The sequence below is a fragment of the Rhipicephalus sanguineus genome, chromosome 3 (genome assembly GCF_013339695.2).
Source record: "Rhipicephalus sanguineus isolate Rsan-2018 chromosome 3, BIME_Rsan_1.4, whole genome shotgun sequence".
Taxonomy (NCBI): Eukaryota; Metazoa; Arthropoda; class Arachnida; order Ixodida; family Ixodidae; genus Rhipicephalus; species Rhipicephalus sanguineus.
Window position 1 is genome coordinate 39955846 of NC_051178.1, and position 11711 is coordinate 39967556.

General features: G+C 47.9%; 1 long non-coding RNA gene across 1 annotated transcript; it reads right to left on the reverse strand.

The window, feature by feature from the left end:
- Window positions 1–487: 487 nt before the first annotated feature.
- LOC119384886 (uncharacterized) lies at window positions 488–3888 on the reverse strand. The gene is made up of 3 exons (XR_005181967.2): window positions 3555–3888; window positions 1351–1541; window positions 488–584 (listed from the first exon to the last, which is right to left on the reverse strand). It is a non-coding gene; the product is annotated as an uncharacterized LOC119384886 (long non-coding RNA).
- Window positions 3889–11711: the final 7823 nt, after the last annotated feature.

Consider the following 11711-nt stretch of genomic DNA (forward strand, 5'->3'; position numbering starts at 1 on the left):
AGATCAAAATATGTATCGTAGAGCACCGATTATATAAAGTATTGGCGTTAAAAAGGATTGACACCATGATCGAAAAGGCTAATTAAACGCCAATCGACTCATGAGTCGACTCACTCAGACTCAAGTGAAGCCGTGAGTCTGAGTGAGCCCGGCTGAGTAATATGTTGGTGAGTTTGAGTGAGTCCGGTTGAGAAAAAGTTGAGTGAGTCTGAGTCGGAGTAGTCCTGTTGAGGAAACTTTTGGTAAGTCTGAGTCCGAGTGAGCCCACACAGTTAAATACATTTCTTGAGTGAGTCTGAGTGAGCTCCAATTTTTTTGGCGACCTATGTGCGTCGTTGAGATCGATGAGGTAGTATGCACTTCGTGAACACAAGGATGTACTTGGCTCGCGCAACGAAGTTTATCAACATGGCTAAACGTTCGTTTAGCCCACTGCGCCAAAGTATATAATAAACAGTTGGAAACATTGCATATTGGACCACATTTTGTTCTGTTTCACTCTTTATTATCTTCACTTCCCCGCCCCCTTGCTTCTTTCGACTTTCCCTTCCAGCTGTAGGCCGCTCCCCGTGCTTCAAGCCTTCCTGGGTAGAAAAATACAGCGTGTCAGTCTTCGCGATGTCTCGTGCAAACATCAGAGCAGGGTGTCAAACAGGTGAATCGTACACGCACAAATTGCGTGGAAGTCTTGCTAATGTAACTGTTGCCTCTTGATTGTTAGTATGAAACTCGTCCAATAACTCCCATGTCAACATGTCAGTACTTCTGTCTGTATACTTTATAAAGGCACTTTACACCGCCGTTTTTTACAAAGGCACTAAGCGACTGACCGCCAACTCAATCGCAGCGGGACTTCATTGCAATGCCACTTAGGTGATAACTAGCCCAAAGAGCCTTCGTTAAACTTCAGGTTAGTTTCGCATGATTCGTAATGCTTGTGGATGGTTGCGAATGCCGCCTAAATTGTATGAACAATGTTTTGATGCTTCAGAAAATGTCTGAATAAAGTTGTCTATGTGGGTTTAAAAAGGTGGATCTTAGCGTTGAACAATGATCGTACAGGAAAACCTTCCCCCGAACCGCGGGCAAAATATGCGCCACAATGTATCATCGTTGACAACTACATAAAAGTCAACTATAACACTATATTCAACGTAAAAGGCAAGAGAAAAGGTGTCCATTTCTAGAAGTTTTCAGTTCACTGTACTGTAGCTGTCTCTGAATTCTCCTGCAGGCTGTTTTCTGGCCAGCATGCTCGTACGGCACATCTTTAGCAGTACTGAGAGCAATCAGCAGCGAATGATGTTATTACATCGTTTCATAGGTTGAATTGCTATAACGAAGACACACCAATCATTCAGACTCCAGCAGTGACCCCATTGGTGTCGCTCGAATCCGAAGTGCCAAGGGTCCGGCTGGCCATAGTGGGCAGCCAGCTCCCGGAACGGGCTGCGGCGCCAACTGAACGGCGGAACGCCCTGTGTGCTCGGTCCGCTCACGGCCTCGAATTGGAGGGACTCGAACAAACTGCGGTTAGTGATCTGCGAAGTAAAATGCCGCTGAAGTGAGAACATCATTGTTCGAGATCATGGGAATTTCTTTTGCCACGTTATGTTCATTCAACTTGTTCTTGGGTAACACCGACGACGTGCCCCGACATGTCCGATGAGGCGCAGATGGCAACGTCCGAAGTTGGAATCTGCGCCTCAAAAGTCATCGAATACACTGCAGAAAATTGTAGCCAACGAAAACAAAAAGTTGCAGAGGATCCATAAGCGTATTCTTATGAGATGGGAACACGGAGGCGTTTCTTCTTGGTTGTTATTACCAATGAACGGTAGAAAGTCTCGTGCGGGGATTCCTCTCTTCCTCACCGCGGCTGCAGGTGTGTATCGCAGCATCGCGGAGCACGCGCCGAGTGTTGCGGCAGCGACGTCATCTGGTTTTGCGCTTTCGCCAACCTAGCCAAGAAACACAGCCGCGGCTGTAGGTGGTTGCTGCGGGAGGCGTCAGTTGCAGTGGGAGAGGTCACGTGCTTTCCGGACAGGGCTTTTGCGGACTGCAGCTGCGTGCGCCTTTCAGGCAACGCAGTATATAAACGCTTTCGCGATAAGAACACAAGCAAAACGCAAGGTAAGCGCGTTTGCAGGGGCAACGGCAGGAAGGCAAATCAGCGCGATGAAAGCCGTGCAAAAATGGGGTTACCGCGTAGGGCGCCAGCAGGGCGCACAGGGAGGCATTACAGGAGTGGCGGTACTTTCAAGCATGAAAAAGAAAATAGTTAGGAGGGAGCATTGCGCTATGCAATGGACGCCTGCTGTGTCGGCCCAACACGAGATAAAAACGCCGCAGCGCGCCGTATATTTAGTACTGGCGTTTAAGTTCTGATTTTTACCTCCACCGTGATCCGGTGGAACTGCGCCGAGCCAGCACGCTTCGATTAAAAACTACCAGGCACCAAAACCTAAAGCCTCGGCAAATTTTATTTCTTCCGTGATCTTCACGCTAAACGCCACGTGTTGGGCTGGCTATGCAGGCTTCACGGAGCGTTCGCCTGCGAAGGCTGGCAGCGTGACGTAATGCTGCCTCCATGTTTTTTAGAAATAATAATACACCATTTCCCGCTAAAGGGGACCATGAGGCGATGCGATGCCGGAGCACTTGTACGATCGCGTTCTGTTGGCGTTCGTTGGGCATGCTACCGACCTCGCGTCGTGGAACGCGAAGAGGAACGCTACGCGCGTCTTGTCTTCCCTCTAGCCTGACCGTTAATTCTCACAGGGCGAGCAGGGAACGCGGTCGACAGGCGCGCGAGAGGGCGGCAGCGTAGGAGAGGAGAGAGGGGGAGGGGACGCGCATGCGCTGGCGCTCATCGCGGCGTTGCGCAGGAGAGAATTTCGGCATGTCTAGCCCGCGTTTCAGAGGAAGAGTGGAGAGGGGAAGGGCGAAGCAATGAATGTGATAGCAACAAATTGTAGTGTTCGACGAAGTGAGGCTGGCAGGTAACTGTTTTGTATCCGATCTCGCGTAACTACAAAACGCTGGTGTAAGAGGATATGGCCGCTCCAGAGAGAGATGCTCTCCGCATAGTCACTTCGCGTTGAGAGCGCAGCGCGTAGTAGCCTATAAGCTACGCCGGAGGCATACTGTCCCTGAAAAAGAAATCGTTAAATACGTCCTCAATATTACTAGGATTTGCGCATTCATTACCTATGTATTGCTTTCTCGATATGGCTTCCACGTTACTACTTCTTTTTAGAAAAAAAAATATTTTTTACTTCGATCATATTCTTTTCTGCAGTCCAAGTTTTTTGTGTTCAAGATTACTTCTTCTGGCACTGTCAACTGCACACATAGTTGCAGTATTTCTTGTGCGGGGCCGGAGCCATACGTTGAACGACTTATTTAGCTACTTGCGGTGCGTCTAAAAAGATACAACAGGTTGGAAGGGGAAAACGCTTTCATCTACATGTTCTCTATTCATATGGCTTCCATTCTGTATGATACTAAAATATCCAGAAAACAAGTAAAGTGGCATGCATTCGCTGACTTACTTTGTTAGCAAACGATGCGTAGAAGTGATGAAAGCGGCGACGGCAGAACAGATTTCAACGACTTGAACAAGCTCGAAAGAAAACTTCCGCTTGCTTTGAAGTTTCCGCCCCACTGCCACTTCCGTGGTGTGGAAGAAGCCTTACGATCAGCGATGACAGCGGTATTTATCAAAACGCGCAGATCGCAATACCGCGCACGCGCTAGAGCACAGTCCTTACAGGTACTGTAAGGCATACAGAGCCGCATCGTTCAACTACACAGAATAAACAGAGGCCGGCGTTGTGGCTCATCATTATAGTTAGTCTATGCTACCGATGTCCACCAGCAGGGGGTGTATAAAAAGATTGGACGTACAGTCGTGAGCACATGCTGCAAGGTGCTATCGGCGACGCTTACCTATACAACGCGATGCTCGGCACAAACGGAGCGCTTTAGCAGTGAGACTATTGTGCCATCGCGCCCAACGCGTGATCTGAGCACACTGTTGTCGATGGCGCTGAACGGTGACGTGATGCGCGCGATAACATAACCGCGCCGAAAACAAAGGCGTCCCTGATAGCACTGTGCGGCAGGCGCTCCCGTGTTCAAGCTAAGCGTGCTTACGACTTTATGCTCGCGCTTACCTTCGCGTCCGTTCCTCCTGACGGACTTCGCAGCAGCAAGTCGAATCGTGGGCAAAGAGAAGACAGCTCGTCGGCTATTGGGCGGCTCTTGCTGCAGGGAAGTGGGCACACGCCACTCCTCACTGTAAACCTTTAGAAAACATCAATACGGGAAATAAATAATACGCGCGTGGTCCGCGAAATTGCGCGAATGCTAAAGTGAATGTTAGTCACTTGAGACTATCTAAAGAGAGCCTGCGCATTGCTTTAAAAACAAAGAACAGCGTTGCTTTGCAGGGCAAGTTCCTATACGCAGGTGCAGCAGTGACGAATTGACCAGTTCACGAGCGGTGGGCAAACGCGCCTACTCCCTCCGCATACGCATAGACGGTGTTTTACCTAATAAAAACCAAGATATTTAGGAGTCGGTAACCGCATATCGTCTGCACTGATGTGGAACTCCTTTCTGTATTTCTTATATTGCGCTTAATTATTCAATGAACTAAGACCATTTCTGCGTACTTTTTAATATTGAATTGAGGGCCAAGTGCGTTTCGTTGCGTTGTGGAGGGCATTGCGAAGTGACCGATCCAAGTTTTTGTCGCAACGTACAGGCTGAGTGGTGTTTTCCGGCGTTTAAACAAAGTCCGCGAAATGTGAAATAAGACGAGGCTACTGCGCTCATGCGATACCGTTCTGCAGTGCTCTCAACCGTCCTTTGAGCGAAACGACTGTGTGCGTGGACCGCGCCGAAATGAGCGGCCACGGCTTTAGGCAACGGCTTCACAGTGCGTCAGCATTTTTGACGGCCGCATACGGCAAGGAAGCGCAGTTTTCCCTTATGAGCGATAGGTGACGGTTCACGCGCAGGGTTGACAGCGCTTCAGTACGGTAGCGCAGTAGCGCCGTCACTGGGCTTTGTTTCGTATATCGCGGAATTTCCTTAAACGCCGTAAGAAACTCCGGCGTTTTCTGTTCGACAACGCTGGTGCCAGTAACGCTGAACTGCACTGGCAAGGAAACCAGTTGAAGCCTACCGCAACAAGCAAGGTACCTGAAAAAAAAAACTATACGCGAAAAACTGCAGTAGTTTGCCATTGGTGTGGTGGGCAGCACGCCTCTACGATGTGTCCATTCTTAAAATTGTTTGTTTTAAGTGTTGTAAAGTTTGTTATGTCGCAAAAATGCAAAACGCGAGCTGTGCATGCTGTAGAAGAACCGGCAACAGAGCAGGATGTCCTTACTATATGCCAAACGAACACAGCAGGCACTCTGCCTCTCATAATAGTAAAAGTAATCATAAATGATCACGAAGTAGCGATGGAATTGTACACGGGGGCTGGCGTTACAATTATGTCTGAAAAAGACTATACAGAGAACTTTCCTCACCTATCGTACAACTGTGAGGACGTAAAACTCGAAGTATACAACGGCACCGCAATCAGCTCCATAATGTCTACGTGTTGCGCAAGTCGATGTGAGGTGTGGGAAGCAAAGCCACCGCCTACCACTTGTCATTGCTAAGTACGAAGAAGGTGTGCGCATGCCGGTGCTTCTCGGTCGTGACTGCCTCGCAAAGATAAAAAAAATTCCACGCATCTCCACGAAGTGAATCATGACGAGTGGGCGAAGCGGTGGGTATCGTATGGGTGAGTAACCGTACGTTACCCGAGCGTTGCCCCATGTAATGTAAATTGAGTGACATAAAGCGACATAAAGAGTACACGACAAAGCTACGTCCTAAGCTCCATAATGTCTACGTTGAAGTCGCCGACTAATATAAAAGGTTCGTGCTTGTAGGTGTTTGATATTGTTGTGTCACAATTATGATTGATGTTCGTATATCGTAAACTATTTTTGATCACATACACACATATATGTTTCGACTATGGCGACGGTTTTTGTTAAACCTGATGTTTAGATTTCACACGGTGCTGTGCCGGGAGCACAAGCCTCGACCCTTAGGTGCTTCGCCCCTAAATGTGAACTTCCCTGATGCCCTGCAGAAACTGCACGGGGTTTCGCTTAAAGTACAAGCAGTCGCGCCGATAAAAACTCGAGAAGCTGTAAGGAAGGAAGGAAAACGAGAGGGTAGGAAGACAGCGACGTTAACCAGTTTGGCACAACCGGTATGCTACCCTGCAAAGGGGGAAGGGATGGGGGAGATTGAAAGAAGAGTAAAGAAAGAGAGAAAGAGAGGGGAACACACACGCACACACATAACTTCACAGCGCGGAGTGGCCGTCTTCTGCGGTATGCGGCATCATTAAGAGTCTACAGCCGCTCGTGCAAGCCTGTTGTCCTTAGGAATTTGAGCACTGCCTTGGTTGCTTGAATTCTGGATGACTTTTCAGGATGACATTGGAGAATTGTTTCTAGTGTCATCGTTCTGTTGTGAAGACGAGCGAGAGCGAATAAGAGGGATCATCTCTGCGCAGCGTAGCGAGGATAGTCGCAGAAGTTATGATAAAACAACAGCACGCTGATGTTTTTCAAGCAGGTTACTGTGCTACTAAAGGGTACAAGGGTAGCAATCGCACGAAAGAGAATGCAATTCTAGTTTTCTGTGCGGCGATGCCTGTACCGTATGCCTTGCGAGAACAAGTAGAAAAAAAATTACAGCATATCCACGGGTGAATGATGAAGAGCTTGGGCGAAGCTCCTGAAGCAATCATGGTCTCGGGATCGGCTTCTCGTAGAGCCCGTTTCGCAGCGGCGTCCTTGGCGCGCACCGTCTCGGGATGCGCCTGGCTGCCGCCAAGCGAGCGCCCGCCGCTGCGCATCGTTCAGGGTCGACCACATCTAAGCACACCTCATTAGTATTCAAACCGGTAAAACTAGCGTTTCTTATACTTCACGAGTGCAATGCCCGTTATAGAACGTGTAATCATGGTGTCGACAAACACAGTAATGATTTTCCGAATTATGTATTAAACAACAGCTTCAATGAGGTCTTGAATACTAATGAGGTGTTCAGCTTAAATGTGGACGACTCTGTTCATGCTCCACCAATGATCCGACACGTACGGTGACGATCCAGGAAAATGAGAGAGGCGCTCGCTCCACGCGCATCCCCGCGCAGCAGCCAATCGGAGAGCAGCGGTACTTCTAGCGCCATCTAGTGTCGATTCACACAAGCGCCATATTGCACACAATTCTATTGGACCAACGCCATCTAGGAAATTTGACGAGAAATGGTGATGACGACACAGATAAGGTCCCTATATTTATAAAGGTAGCGACAACTACACGCGCGCCCTCTCGAGGGGTCCAAGGAGCAGCGATAGCAGACGACGCGCCGCTCACTCCCGAGCATATTGCGGGCGCCTGAAACCGAACTCGGTGCTCGCTTGAACCGCTAAATTATTAATATTTGTGGCTTAAGTTGCTCATCAGTTATCAAACTACAGGGACGATAACTTTAACGAGCACCGGAGCACGTTGAATATTGAAATAAAACGCGTGCGTTTCCGAAGCAGATTCCGAGCGGTTTCCCCACAGCAGCAGTAATGCAGGGCATTTATTTTTTTTTCTTTGCATATTTTGACATTCCGCGCAACTTGAAAAACAGGTGGTGTTTGGGTGAGTTAAAAGTGCTTTTTTTCTAGTTCGAATAAAATAGGCAGGTAGTCAGCGTACTGCTACTTTCGGAAACTTCATCGGGCACCTAGCGCTCTTGTATTGCGTAGCGCAAAATATGCGCTACTATTGGTTTGACTGTGTTTGTCAGTGTTCGGAAGTCTTCCCACGGTTACACGGTATTTTTAACTAAGCTTATTTTGTTTATACTCTAAGAGGTTTACATAGGAGAAGAGGGGATATTCCTCATGCATTCCTCTCTTAGGAGAAGGACTGATATTCCTCAAATTCAGTTGCACTGCATTTGAGGAATATCAGCAACTTGAGTACCTTTCAAGATTTCCATGTGAGCTTGTAGTGTTGAAGCCACCTCGGTGAGAAAAACAAAGGCAGCTTTATTGGATTCCGAGCAATTTAATGTTAGAGATACGGGGCGTGACTCTCCATTGACTACTGCGCAAAAATCTACGGCATAAAGAATGCCGAAGCAATAATAGCGTTGCTGAGATAATGCTCATGCATATGCACGAACAAAAGCACGCCGGCCAGGCGAAAGGCTGCTTGAAGTTATAACCATTACAAAATCACTTACTTCGCATATGCGGGTGTTTTCTGTGGGCACAAATTCCTTGCGACTGATTTTCTTGGGCCTTACTTCAGCATATATTTTTGTCACCGCGAGGAACGAAAAAAAGAAAAGCTTTTTTCTGTCCTCCGCGCGGGGAGGCAACCGAAGGCATAGAGACCCGACATACTAGCACATCACGCTCCAAACATTAAATTCAAACGCGGGATTCCTGCGTCCACTCAACTATAGGTACATAAACTCTTCTAGTTTGCAACAACAATGCGACAGAGGCGCGTGAAGTACTCTCTACTTGCTAAATTCGCCCCACTCCACGCTTGAAAACAGTGATCCGTACCTATCGCCGGCACAGCGCTGCCGCCGCTGGACCCTTTGGGCGGGACGCGAAGGCGAAGAGGTCACGTGTCGCCAACCGACCTATCGCAGGGCGCGGCGGCTGGATCAAGACCTTTCGCTACTTTTGAAAGATAGAGGGACTTTAGACACAGATTGTGTGCAGCGCCATCTAGAATATCGTCCCTCAACTGCAGTTTGTATGTACTTCTATGAGACAGCGCCATCTGCCGTTTACGCTGGATAGAGATACTGCCTTTTACGCCGGACAACGGAGACGTGACAAGGTTAGACTAAGAGGAGCTACGCCCCTAAAAAGATGGGTGATCCCTCCGTAATAGGAATCGGTATTACACGAAAGTGAAACGTGTCGCCACAGAAATAGTTGTTTATAGTGCATTGGTATATGAGAGCTTTTAGAACATCTACTGTTGTTTGGCAAATATAGCACCGCTTGATGTGGACGCACTCACGTTGACGCCTGGTGGCACATCTCCGTACTGACGACTAACGCCCATGATCATGATTTAATCCTTGCGGTAGCTGAAGTTCCTAATACGTGGGCACACGCATATGGTGCATTCCGCGCAAAGATGGCACCAACAAGCACATAATGAACACTGATACTCGATATCGACTCCTTCAAAGCGTCGTGAAACGCGAAGGGAAATGCTACGCGCGTGGGGTATTCCCTCTAGCCTGGCCGTTAATTCTCGCAGGGCGAACGGGGCGAGCGGACAACGCGGTTCGACAGCCAGGCGAGCGTCGGAGAGCTATTTTTCAATACAGATGGATGCTATGAGCGAGGCTTGGGCTAAAGACGGCACCTCGCAGTGTGTTAAAGCGTTGACGAAATGACACTTCTACTGAAAACGCGCCGAACGGGATGGTCGTAGCAACATCGCGTTTGTTTTGTTTTTCGAGCCTGGTGGCACACATGTCACCGCCCCGTTATAAAGGGGACGCTCATAGAATTCATTCATCCATCCGAATTCATTCATCCATCAGACATACCTGGGACAGCCTCTTAGTTGGATGACGTGCTGATTGCTTGGAAGAAGCCTAACAGAGTGCTACAGCCGAACGATGGAAGCGCTAAATGCTCTAAGTACGCACGTGATTCAGTAAATGTGGGAAAATGCGTTTTCTTTCAAGAAAGAGTACAATACTTGGGGCACGAGGTAACCAACGCGGTCGGCATCCCACAGGGAACAAAGTGAAAGCAATCCTCGAAGCACCTAAATCTAGCAACGTGACCCAGTTGAGGGCATTTTCGGGCCTAGCAAACTTCTATGCGAAATTTTTGCCTAAATTCGCTGGGCAACTAGCACCGCTTCACCAGCTTCTACGCAAGGGAACCATATGGCAATGGTCGCTTCTAGGGGTGTGCGAATATTCGAAAATTTCGAACAACGAATCGAATGGCATTCTAATCGATTCGGTGCTCGAATCGATAGCGCATATTCGAAATATAGAATATTTTTCAAATACTTTTCGAATAATCGAAACAGACAGGAAGAACCCAAAAGGACAAAACGTTGGAGCGGCGAGGGATAATTGTTGTTGCTTTAACTATTGAATTGCTAAGACGCATATAACCGAAGAATAAAATTCCAGTCTCTCCGAAGCACGTGTCAAATTTACAATCATCACCAGGAGATTCATGATGCTGATAATTCATGAAATACTGTTTCATTTCTCTGTCTCAGTTTTGTTTAAAAAGTGATGACGAAAACCTATGTGTACAGTACTCACGGATTCAAACGCGACATCACATTTTTTAGTATAACGACTGGTATGGGCAATTGCTCGATATAACCACGTCATGTCGCGACGAATCTGGTCTCTAAAGACAATGTTGGCTCTGACGAAATTAAGCCGCTGTGACCCGAACTGAAGAAGGTGGGAACGAAAGTATGTGCGTTACTTAGCCCTAAATTGTCCCGTTTCAATCCGTGAGTACTGCACATACTAATAAGCCCGCATAGCCACCATTCTGATGACGAATTATGACCTTGAATAAAGAAATAACTTCTGTAGTTCAACCTACAGTTATTAAACATATCTGGAAGGCTGTATTCTGTTGCTGCTGTATTCGAGCTTGCCACAGTTATGAGGAGCTTACCTCAATTTCATAACTGTAGCATTTTCTTTGTAGGTTACGAGCAGTCGTAATGTTCCTCCGTTAAAGTTGGTTGGTCAAACTTTATTAAACTGTCTTGGGAGACGCGACTAGCGTGCAGTGGGCTCCTCCCGCGTCGGGACGGGCACGCTAAGCCTGACCGCAGCATCGTGGGCTCTCTAAACGACGGCCCATAGCTGATCCCCGTTGTTGGGGCTTCTGATGACGGAGAACCATTTGGCTTGGATGGCTTCATCGCTGAATATCTTTTTCAAGAAAATTTCAGTGGAAATCGAGGGCTGTTATGGAAATGGTTGTTTTACTATTCGGCAACTATTCGAATGATATCCGATTCTTTTTCGTATTCGATTCGTTGGCGTCACTATTCGATTCGTATTCGATTCGGTTCTAAAATCCACGAGCAGTGCAGACTGCTAAGCAATCATTGCTGAAGGAGCTGCTAGAGGATGAATGGAGCCAAAGTTCGAGATCCTTGCAACACAGAGTTGATAACTTCCTGCTCGCGTACAGAACTACGCCGCACACATTCACTGGTAAAACACCAGCAGAGTTGCTTTTAAGGGGAACGTTGCGCACAAGACTGCCTCTGCTCAAACCAGACATGGAAGCTACGATCATCGCTAAGTCCGAGAGGGAAGTGCGCAGCGCAAATGAGCGTAGGGGCCAGCCTAGGGCATTCACTGTTGGCGATCGTTTAATTGTTGAGGTTAAACGTCCGAAAACCACGATACATTATGAGGCACGCCGTAGTGGAGGGCTTAAACAGGGGTGGAAGCGGACTTGAGTGTTTTGGAGCAGCTCAGGGAGCAGGAATAATGCTGTTTTGGAGCAGCTTTGGAGCACCAAAGTGTGTGTTTTGGAGCAATGCAAGTTAGTCTTGGAGCAGAATTCTATGATCAAATATCACTGGTCT